The 12,852-nt window shown below is 38.1% G+C and overlaps 1 non-coding gene across 1 annotated transcript; it reads left to right on the top strand.

The window, feature by feature from the left end:
- Positions 1–11,956: 11,956 nt before the first annotated feature.
- LOC118152625 (small nucleolar RNA U13) lies at positions 11,957–12,061 on the top strand. The gene has a single exon (XR_004741361.2). It is a non-coding gene; the product is annotated as a small nucleolar RNA U13 (small nucleolar RNA).
- The last annotated feature ends 791 nt before the right edge of the window (positions 12,062–12,852 follow it).

Below are 12,852 nucleotides of genomic sequence, written 5' to 3' on the forward strand. Positions count from 1 at the left end.
AGTTGCTGTTTTGTTTGATTTTTGTGGGGGTGGGACCCACCAAGCCTGATCACCTGGCTCCCTGCCCCAGAGCCCTTTTTTTTTTAAGTTGAATGGTTGACTCTCTCCCAGGTATTCCAGTCACCTGCTGAAAGGGCTCCAGGATCTGTGTGATTTCCCATGCAGTCACCCACTGTGCCGCTGGGATCATGTTGCTGCCCGGGAATCTCCTGGCCTAGCTTTCTATTTAAATCCCGTTTAATCAGATGAATGTGCTAATCTGCTTTCCAAAATCTCCACTTGCCAGTTTAACAGGGCAACCAAACCAGTGTACTTTGTACGGAGTGCTGCCGTGCTGCGGCCCCGGCCCAAACAGCCACACCAGGCAAAAAAGCTGGGCCGGCGGCCCATACGGCTCCTACACCTGGGAATCTCCTGGTCTGTGGGCAATAAAGATTCATCTGGAAATGCAGCATCCACTCACAATCTGTGGATTCACTGGGAGCTGCAATCCTGAGTTGGTCCTACAGTGCCATCTTCTCTGATCTCCAGAACCAAATTTATTTTTAAAAATACTTATGTGGTCCAATCAATTGGGTCCTGATAGGAAAATACAAAATAAAAGAGATAAATAAACATGTTTAGGTATTGCCCTAGAGTTTGCAAAATATATATTTACATTGACTTTGAGTTAACTCTTACATTATAACCTACTGATTTATAGGTAGCACAAGTGTAACATTACATTCATTCATTTCATTTATCTATATGCTAAAATTACCTAAAATGTTGATGGTCTTATTACTTTGAACAAACATAACTCTGTTAGATGCACTAGGAATAAGAAAAATAAAATATTTCACTTTACATTTATTTGTCCCTTCTCCATACTTTCTCTTTACAGAGATGCAAGTTTCTGACCTATGTCACTTTTCTTATCTCTGAAGTACTTCTTTTTAACATTTTTTGCATGACCTGCCTAGTGGCAACAAATTCCTTCAGATGTTTCCTATTTAAGAAAATCTTTATTGAAAAATATTTTTCCAGACGTCTGATGGAACTTCTCATCCTTGTTCCTCTATTTGTAAGATATTTGTTTTTAATGTTTTCAATTGTTTTTTTTTTTTCAGTGTGCATATGTTGTGCCTTGGTATAAACTTTTGGTATTTATCTTGCTTGGTGTTAGCTTGGTATTGGTTGCAATGTCTCCAGTTTCATTTCTAATTGATCTTACTTTGACACCTTCTCTTAGTTTCCTGGTTAATGTCACTAATGTTCTGTTTATCTTTTCAGAGAGCCAGCTTTTTGTTTCATTTATCTTTTGTATTTTTTATTTCAATTTTATCTATTTCTGCTCTAATCTTTGTTATTTTTTTTAATTATTTATTGCATTTTAGGTTTGGGGATACATGTGCAGAACATGCAAGACAGTTGCATAGGTACACACATGGCAGTGTGTTTTGCTTCCTTTCTCCCCTTCACTTACATTTGGCATTTCTCCCCAGGCTATCCCTTCCCACCTCCCCCTCCTGCTGGCCCTCCCCTTTTCGCCCCAATTGACCCCAGTGTTTAGTACTCCCCTCCCTGTGTCCATGTGTTCTCATTTTTCATCACCTGCCTATGAGTGAGAATATGCGGTGTTTCATTTTCCGTTCCTGTGTCAGTTTGCTGAGAATGATGTTCTCCAGATTCATCCATGTCCCTACAAACGACACAAACTCATCATTTCTGATTGCTGCATAATATTCCATAGTGTATATGTGCCACATTTTCCCAATCCAGTCTATCATCGATGGGCATTTTGGTTGATTCCAGGTCTTTGCTATTGTAAACAGTGCTGCAAGGAACATTTGTGTGCATGTGTCCTTATAGTAGAACGATTTATAGTCCTCTGGATATATACCCAGTAATGGGATTGCTGGGTCAAATGGAATTTCTATTTCTAAGGCCTTGAGGAATCACCACACTGCCTTCCACAATGGTTGAACTAATTTACACTCCCACCAACAGTGTAAAAGTGTAATCTTTGTTATTTTTTATCTTCTGTGGTTTGGGGAATTAGTTTGTTCTTGGTTTCCTGGTTCCTTGATATGCATTGTTAAATTATTAATTTATAATCTCTGTACTTCTTTGACATAGGCATTTAATGCCATAATCTTCCTTCTTAGCACTGTTTCTGCTGCATTCCACAGGTTTTGGTATGTTGTGTTTTCATTCTGATTTGTTTCAAAAAGGTGTTCATAGTAGGCTTGAATGCTCTTTTGTATTTCTGTGGTATTAAGCCTGTATTCGTGGTAATATGTATCAGTGGTAATATGCCTGTATTAGTAAGGATTCTCTAGAGGGATGAGACTAATAGGACATGTGTATATGTGAAAGGGAGTTTGTTAAGGAGACTTGACTCCCACAATTACAAGGTAAAAGTTCCACAATATGCCCTCTGCAAGTTGATGAGCAAGAAAGCCAATGGTGGATCATTCTGAGTTCCAAAACCTCAAAAACAAGAAAGCCAACAGTGCAGCCTTCAGTCTGTGGCCAGAGGCCTGAGAGCCACTGGCAAACCACTGGTATACGTCTAAGAGTCCAAAAGCTGAAGAACTTGGAGCATGATGTTCAAGGGCAGGAGGCATCCAGCATGAGAGAAAGATGAAGGCCAAAAGATTCAACAAGGCTGCTTTATTCTAGCTGTATTGGTGGTTGATTAGATGGTACCCACCCACAATGAGGGTGGTTCTGCCAGTAGCAGTCCATTGACTAAAGTGTTAATCCATTTTGGCAACACCCTCAAAGACAAATCCAGGGACAATATTTTTCAAACTTCAATCCAATCAAGTTGAACCTTAACATTAACCATCACACTGCCCTGGGGTTTTCTTATAGTAGAGTGCTTTCAAGAAGTGGTCCATATCATTTCCACTTACATTTCATTGCCACACCTGGTCCCATGGCTTCCACCAATCACAAGAAAGCCAGAATTGTAATCTATCTTATGCCCAGAAATCAGAAAGTCAGAAATATTTGTTTATGTCACGTACAACCAAAAAGTAAAAGAATGGTAGAGAAGCCAATTACACACAAGCATTTTCATTTCCACTGTAACAACTCTACATTTGATGATCTAAAATTATGGCATATAAAGAAAAATCCTTCCAATATTACTGAACAAATATCAGAAGCTGATACGGTCAGCTGGAAGTTTGAGCCTTATGCCAAAATGAGAGTAAGAGAGAAAAATGAATTATTGACCTGCCTGAAATAAAGTTGATATGTTTTTTGCAGTATGAAAAATGTATAAGGAGAGCTCACAGCAACAGGGCAGACCCCACGGCAGCAGGGCGGAGCCTCGGCAGGCGAATAGTGACTAGACTGCCTCCTAGCTGGGCAGGACAGTGCAATGGATACTCATAAAGAAAGCCCTAACTCCCCGAGACAGAGCATCTGAGGAAAAAAAGGGGTTTTATGAGTCCTGCTGCAGCAGACTTAAATGAACCTGCCTAACAGCCCTGAATGATCAATGGAGCTCACAGCTCAGCACTTGAGCTCCTATAAAGTACAGACTGTCTCCTCAAGCAGCTCCCTGACTCCCGTATATCCAAGAGTCATATCACAAAAGACTGATCAGACTGACATTTGGTGGGCATAATTCGGGGACAAAGATAGCAGAAGAAGAAACTGGTAGCATCCCTCACTGTTCCACAGCTGCTACAGGTGTACCCCAGACTAGCAGGGCCTGGAGTGGACCTCAGCAGTTGTACAGCAGAGGGGCTAGACTCTTAGAAGGAAAACAAAGCAACAGAAATACTTCATCATCAACAACCTGGGCGTCCACTCAGAGACCCAATCAAAAAGTCAGCAAATATTCAGATGACAGGTGGATAAACCCACAAAGATGGGAAGAAACCAGAGCAAAAAGGAGAAAAACACCCGAAACCAAAACACCTCACCTCCTACAAAGGACCAAAACTCCTCACCAGCAAGGGAACAAAGTTGGACGGAGAATGAGTGTGATGAAATGACAGAATCAGACTGCAGAAGGTGGGTAATGAGAAACTTCTGTGAGCTAAAAGAACATGTTCTAAATCAATGCAAAGAAACTAAGAACCTTGAACAAAGATTTGAGGAAATGATAACAAGAATGGACAACTAAGAGAGGAATATGAATGAATTGAAGGAGCTGAAAAACACAACACAAGAACTTCGTGAAGCATGCTCAAGTTTCAACAGCTGAATTGACCAAGCAGAATAAAGGATATCAGAAGTGGAAGATCAACTCAATGAAATAAAATGAGAAACCAAGATTAGAGAAAAAAGTGCAAAAAGGAATGAACAAAGTCTCCAAGAAATGTGGGACGATGTGAAGAGACCTAATCTACATTTGATAGGTGTACCAGAATGTGATGAAGATAATGAATCCAAGCTGGAAAATACTCTTCAGGATATTATCCAGGAAACGTTCCCCAACCTAGCAAGGCAAGCCAATATTCAAGTCCAGGAAATACAGAGAACACCACAAAGATATTCCACAAGAAGAGCAACCCCAAGGCACATAATCGCCAGATTCACCAGGGTTGAAATGAAAGAGAAAATGCTAAGGGGAGCCAGAGAGAACGGTTGGGTCACCCACAAAGGAAAGCCCATCAGACTCACAGCAGATCTCTCGGCAGAAACTCTACAAGCCAGGAGAGAGTGGGGGCCAATGTTCAACATCCTTAAACAAAAGAACTTTCAACACAGAATTTCATATCCAGCCAAACTGGGCTTCATAAGTGAAGGAAAAATAAAATCCTTTGTAAACAAGCAAGTACTCAGAGATTTTTGTCACCACCAGGCCTGCTTTACAAGAGCTCCTGAAAGAGGCAATACACATAGAAAGGAACAACCAGTACCAGCCATTCCAAAAACATACCAAATGCTAAAGAGCATCAACAAAATGAAGAATCTGCATCAACTAAGGGGTAAAACAGTCAGCTAGCATCAAAATGGCAGTATCAAATTCACACATAACAATATTAAGCCTAAATGTAAATGGGCTAAATGCACCAATCAAAAGACACAGACTGGCAAATTGGTTAAAAAACCAAATCCCATCGGTGTGCTGTATCCAGGAAACCCATATCACAGGCAAAAATACACAAAGGCTCAAAATAAAGAGATGGAGGAAGATTTACCAAGCAAATGGACAGCAAAAAAAAGCAGGAGTTGCAATTCTCGTCTCTGATAAAATAGACTTTAAAGCAACAAAGATCAAAAGAGACAAGGAAGGACATTACATAATGCTAAAAGGATTGATACAACAAGAAGAGCTTGTATGTATATTATAATGTTTCTAAATATATATGGACCCAATACAGGAGCACACAGATATATAAGGCAAGTTCTTAATGACTTACAAAGAGACTTAGACTCCCACACAATAATAGTGGGAGACTTTAACACTCCATTGTCAATATTAGACAGATGAACCAGACAGAAAATTAACAAGGATATCCAGGACTTGAACTCAGACCTGGAACAAGCAAATCTGATAGACATGTACAGAACTCTCCACCCCAAATCCACAGAATATACATTCTTCTCAGCACCACATCACACCTACTCTAAAATTGACTACATAATTGGAAGTAAATCACTCCTCAGCAAATGCAAAACAACTGACATAATAACAAACAGTCTCTCAGACCATAGTGCAATAAAGTTAGAACTCAGAATTCAGAAACTAACTCAGAACTGCACAGCTTCATGGAAACTGAACAACTGGCTCTTGAATGTTAACTGGATAAACAATAAAATGAAGGCAGAAATAAAGACATTCTTCAAAACCAACAAGAACAAAGATACAACATACCAGAATCTCTGGGACACATTTAAAGCAGCCTCTAGAGGAAAATATATAGCAATAAGTGCCCACATGAGAAGAGTGGAGAGATCCAAAATTGACACCGAAACATCAAAATTGAAAGAGCTGGAGGAGCAAGATAAAAAAATCTCAAATCCTAGCAGAAGACAAGAAATAACTAAGATCAGAGCAGAACTGAAGGAGATAGAGACACAAAAAAACCCTTCAAAAAATCAATAAATCCAAGAGCTGGTTTTTTTGAAAAGATCAGTGAAATAGACCACTAGCCAGAATGATAAAAAAGAAAAGAGAGAATAACGAAATAGATGCAATAAAAAATGATAAATGGGAAATCACCACAGATTCCACAGAAATTCAAACAATCATTAGAGAATATTACAAACAACTCTATGCACATAAACTAGTAAACCTGGAAGAAATGGATGAATTCCTGGACACCTGTGTCCTCCCAAGCCTAAACCAGGAGGAAGCTGAAACTATGATTAGACCAATAACAAGGTCTGAAGTTGAGGCAGCAATTAAGAGCCTACCACACAAAAGAAACCCAGGTCCAGATGGGTTCACAGCCAAATTCTACCAGACACACAAAGAGGAGCTGGTACCATTCCTTCTGAAACTATTCCAAATAATCCAAAAAGAGGGAATCCTTCCCAAATTGTTTTATGAGACCAACATCATCCTGATACCAAAACCCAGCAGAGACTCAACAAGAAAAGAAAACTTCAGGCCAATATCCATAATAAACATAGATGCAAAAATCTTCAATAAAATACTGGCAAGCTGATTGCAACAGCATATCAAAAAACTTATCCATCATGATCAAGTAGGCTTCATCCTGGGGATGCAAGACTGGTTCAACATACTCAAGTCTATAAATGTAATTCACCACATAAACAGAACCAAAAACAAAAACCACATGATTATCTCAATTGACCCAGAGAAGGCACTTGACAAAATTTAACAGCCCTTTATGCTAAAAACCCTCAATAAACTCGGTTTTGACAGAACGTATCTCAAAGTAATAAAAGTTATTTACAACAAACCAACAGCCAATATCATACTGAATGGGCAAAAACTGGAAGCATTCCCTTTGAAATCTGGCACTAGACAAGGATGCCCTCTCTCACCACTCCTATTCAATATAGTACTGGAAGTTCTAGCCAGAGCAATCAGGCAAGAAAAAGAAATAAAGGGTATTCAGATAGGAAAGGTGGGAGCCAAATTGTCTCTATTTGCAGACGACATGATAGTATACCTAGAAGACCCCATTGTCTCAGCCCAAAAACTCCTGAAACTGATAAGCAACTTCAGCAAACTCTCAGGATATAAAACCAATGTGCAAAAATCACAAGCATTTCTATACACCAATAACAGACTTAAAGATAGCCAAATCAAGAACAAACTGCCATTCACAATTGCTACAAAGAGAATAAAATACCTAGGAATAGAACTAACAAGGAACGTAAGGGACCTCTTCAAGGAAAACTACAACCCACTGCTCAACGAAATAAGAGAGGACACAAACAGATGGAGAAACATTCCATGTTCATGGTTAGGAAGAATTGATATCGTGAAAATGGCCATACTTCCCAAAGTAATTTACAGAATCAACACTATCTGCATCAAGCTACCATTGACTTTCTTCACAGAACTGGAAAAAACCACCATGAACTTCATATAAAACCAAAAGCCTGCATAGCCAAGTCATTTCTAAGCAAAAAGAACACAGCGGGAGGCATCACACTACCAGACTTCAAACTATACTACAAGGCTACAGTAATCAAAACAGCATGGTACTGGTACCAAAACAGAGATATAGAACAATGAAACAGAACAGAGGCATCAGAGGCAACACAACATATCTACAACCATACAATCTTTGATACACCTGACAAAAACAAGCAATGGGGAAAGGATTCCCTATTTAATAAATGGTGTTTGGAAAACTGGCTAGCCATGTGCAGAAAGCAGAAACTGGACCCCTTCCTGACACCTTACACTAAACTTAACTCCAGATGGATTAAAGACTTAAACATAAGACCTGGCACCATAAAAACCCTAGAAGGAAATCTAGGCAAAACCATCCAGGACATAGGAGTAGGCAAGGACTTCATGAACAAAACACCAAAAGCATTGGCAACAAAAGCCAAAATAGACAAATGGGACCTAATGAAATCCACAGCTTCTGCACGGCAAAAGAAACAGTCACTAGAGTGAATCGGCAACCAACAGAATGGGAAAAAAATCTTTGCAGTTTACCCATCTGACAAAGGGCTGATATCCAGAATTTACAAAGAACTCAAACAGATTTACAAGAAAACAAACAAACAAACCCATTCAAAAATGGGCAAAGGATATGAACAGACACTTTACAAAAGAAGACATACATGAGGCCAACAATCATATGAAAAAAATGCTCATCATCACTGGTCATTAAAGAGATGCAAATCAAAACCACATTGAGATACCACCTCACACCAGTTAGAATGGTGATCATTAAAAAATCTGGAGACAACAGATACTGAAGAGAATGTGGTGAAGTAGGAACCCTTTTACACTGCTGTTGGGAGTGTAAATTAGTTCATCCATTGTGGAAGACAGTGTGGCGATTCCTCAAGGACCTAGAAATGGAAATTCCATTTGACCCAGCAATCCCATTACTGGGTATATATCCAAAGAACTATAAATCATTCTACTATAAGGACACATGCACACGAATGCTCATTGCAGCACTGTTTACAATAGCAAAGACCTGGAACCAACCCAAATGCCCATCGATGATAGACTGGACTGGGAAAATGTGGCACATATACACCATGGAATATTATGCAGCCATCAAGAATGATGAGTTTGTGTCGTTTGTAGGGACATGGATGAATCTGGAGAACATTCTCAGCAAACTGACACAAGAACAGAAAATTAAATACCGCATATTCTCACTCATAGGTGGGTAATGATAAATGAGAACACATGGACACAGGGAGGGGAGCACTACACACTGGGATCTATTGGGAGGAATACAGGAGGGCCAGCGGGAGGTGGAGCTGGGGACGTATAGCCTGGGGAGAAATGCCAAATGTGGGTGAAGGGGAGGAAGGCAGCAAAACACACTGCCACGTGTGTACCTATGCAACTGTCTTGCATGTTCTGCACGTGCACCCCAAAACCTAAAATGCAATAAAAAAGAAAGAAAAATGCATAAGGAGAAATCAGTTATATTCCCATATGAAAATAGGACCTCCAAAAATAGACCAGAAATTGGCAAACGTTTCCCATAAAGGGTCAGATGATGAATATTTAGGCACTGTGAGGTGTAAGTCTCTACAGCAACTACTTAACATTGCCATTGGTAGTGATGAAGTAGCCATTGACAATAATGGTCATGGCTGTATTCCAATAAAACTTTATTTAAACAACAGATGGAAATCCTGATTTCCCCATCTACTATGGTTTGCTAACTCCTGTCATAGATCTTTGAGGAATGAAGATTTAGAAATGAGTTTTTTTGTGGGAGTATTTTGCAATTTTATAACTTAAATAAGGGGTGAGCTAAAGGAGTTATTAATTTTTCTGTCTTGTACTTTTTTTCATCATCTTTCTTTTCCTTTCTCTGCTTCCCCAACTTTTTATAATTGGCATTATTTTTGCTTCCACACTGCAGACACATTCACTTCATTTGCTAAGACATTTATAGCTGACACTGACAGTCCTTAAGCTCCTCCAGAACCTCCATTCAATGTGGATTAGTCACCATTTAGACTTGTTTCCTTCCCATCTGTCAGACTTAATTTCTTGTAAAATGTAAAATACATTGTGCCATTTTAATATCAACTCAAACATCACTGATGTAGCAACTTCAATTGCTCAAATGCTTGTAATGGCCTAATTTAACACTATCTTTTATGAGTTGAACAAAAAGAAGCATGTACTTATAATGAGGCCCTGTTTGTATATATAAATAGTTGGCTTATATAGGGAATTGTGGTTTCTTTGATTGTATACTCGACTAAATCAAAAAAAAAGTTATCTCTGTCATGCTTGATTCTTCTTAGACCAGAGTACTATGGGCATTACAGGGACAGTGGACTCACTGCTGTGATTTTGAAATCTCATAGTATCTTCCATTTTAAACATTCTATTTAGTAATTTGTAAATACATAGCTTTAAAAGATTTCTGCTTTCGTATTTCTTCCCAACTTGGCATCTGTTTTAAGCTTACATGCCTTCACTTCTAAGACATGGTGTCCTTGGATCCATGTGTCTGTCCTTTTTTATCCTCTGGGGCTTTGGTAGTATCTGTGACAATAGGTCATATTAAATACTAGGTTCCCTACCAGCTTCTGCTAATCAGCTCTGGCCAACACTGCAGGTTTTCTGTGATTCAGTCACATCTTCTACTTTATTTATGATTTATGCCATCCTACCTCACAACCTCCACTGTGGGGTCACCTTACCCCTTACCACAGTGAGGGATCTTCACAACAGGTCCATTGCCACTTTCTGTGTTTCTCACAAGAAACACACAGAAAGAAAAGGAAAACCCTTCCCTTTCTAAATTACAGGAGCCTGTGAAAATTTGGGGCATAATTCCTGGCAGCAGATTTCTCTGCTGAGCCTGCTTCAGATTGACAGAGAGAGACATTCTAAAATGGGGAAAAGGGGCAAATAGCTATTGTATTTGCTTGCTGAGGATACCATAACAAAGTTCTACAGACAGGATGGCTTAAACAACAGAAATTATTTTCTCATGTTCTGGGGAGCTGGACATCCACCATCAAGGTGTTAGCCATGTTAGTTTCTCCAGCGACCTCTCTCCTTGGCTTGCAGACAGCTGCTGTCTTAGTGTCTCTCACATGGTCGTCCCTCTGTGCATGCATGCACCTGGTGTCTATTTGTATGTCCAAATTTCCTGTTGTTACAAGACCATCAATAAGACTGAATTACAGCCTACCCTAAGGGCTTCATTTAAACGTAATTACCTATTTAAAGACCCGTGTCCATATACAGTCAGATTCTGAGGTACTAGGGTGAAGTCTTCAACATGTGAGTTTGGGAGAAACACAATTTAGCTCATAATATCTGTATCTATCTATCTACCTATCTATCTATCTATCTATCTATCTATCTAGTCATTTCTATTTTCTTAACCCCAATAACAGGCATTTTGATATAAAAACAGCCTTACATGTTTTACTTTCCTCTCTCCATTTCTTTCACCTCTCTCATTCTAGAAACTGTTAAATTTTAAAAAGTTTCCCTCTTCCCTCTTGATTCCCAGTGTCATATCCTCCTCTTTTCACTTACCTAGAAACATGCAGATAGGGGAATGTAAAATATAGACTGACAATACTATTATAATTACATATCTCTTCTTCTTGAGATAAAATATTAGAGGTAAATATGTAAAGCAAGATTCATATTTATAAAATGTTTCTGATGAAGTAAAACTTTTGAAATACTGTACAAATTAGAAAACCAATATATTAGCAATCTATAAAACAGTAAATGCAGGTATGAATTGGAAATAAGCAATACATATTTTCTAAACATTTTTGCTTTAAATACCTTTAAAATTCCAAGCATTATATGTTTCATAATATTGAAAAGGATTATAGACCATATCAAATAATTCTGCAAATCTCAAGGGGAATTACACATTTTCCCTTCAAGTAAATAAATGTTTATCTTAGTCTCCTGTGTATGGTTTTCTATAACATTCTACATGATTTCCTCACATCTCACAAGTATTTTTAAACGTAGTTTAAAGTTTTTTGTACACCAAGATTTTAGGTAATTAAGTTTGCCTCAAACACTGAATTGCATTTGCGAGAAATATACAAAAGGATTAAAACTAACAAAGAAGATTTGAAAAACATAAAGCTATCAGATCTAACTCTACCTCAGGAATTCTCATCTTTATTGTTAGGTATTGTGCAAATGCCTTAAACTGGGTTTAACTTAATATGAAAAATAGTTTCATCCTGTCAAAAATAAAATTAATTCAACCCCAATGATAGTAGATTCATTTAAATAAGAATAATTTTCACTACAAGCTTAGAGAAAATAAAGTTTCATGTAAGGGTAAATGTTTTGAGTTCAGACTAATATTAAAACTAACCAACCCTTTTGTGGTGCATGAGCATGATGGTTGGGTGTTCACATGCTTGTGTGAGATGTGCCACCCTCAGAACCTTGCTACAACATAGGCACATTACTCATCTGACCTGAACTTGGAAAAATAAAAATAAAATAAAAATATTAACAAACTAACCAAGAGGCTTTACCCAACAAGGCAAATGAAAGCACACAATGATAGTCATATTTCATGACAATCTCTATATAAAATGATTTTGGTATTATTTTTCTGATCATTCCTGGATTTTGCATATCACCTTCAATGTACCTAAATGTTTTAGAATGATACAAAATCATAAAGATTACCTATTCTCTACCTGTTGCTAAAGTAGAGAATTGTTATAATAGAGAATGAAATGTTTATCATTATTCGATTGAAGATTGTAGAGCTTTCAAAATCTCATAAACAACCAAAGAAAAATCACTGGCATTGAAGTTTACCATATGCAACTCTTGCTGAGGTAGAGGTAGGTGTAGATAGATGATTAAAAGATAATGAGATAGATAGATGGATAGATGATACAACACAGGTAGTTTAGCAGGCAGTTAAAAAACTAAGTAGAGATATTGATGGTTGAATACACATGTATCTAAGAGAAGAAGCAGCTGAAGTAACACACTCTGAGAATGTTTTAGAAACATGTATACTCCTAAATACATAAGTAAGTCTGTAGCAAACAAAAAGAAACAACCCAATGTTGGTGAAGTATCAATACTTAAAAGTGGAAATATTAGAATGAGTGTGTAAGGGCTGAAATTGGCTGCAAATCTCAAGAGGAATTACACAATATCATTTACAGAGACCTTCTCGAGATTTTAGTTCTTCTAAAGATAACTATTCTCCGGTAATTATTCTACAGTAATGTATGGGATATTTATTT

The sequence above is a fragment of the Callithrix jacchus genome, chromosome 3 (assembly GCF_049354715.1).
Source record: "Callithrix jacchus isolate 240 chromosome 3, calJac240_pri, whole genome shotgun sequence".
Classification (NCBI taxonomy): domain Eukaryota; kingdom Metazoa; phylum Chordata; class Mammalia; order Primates; family Cebidae; genus Callithrix; species Callithrix jacchus.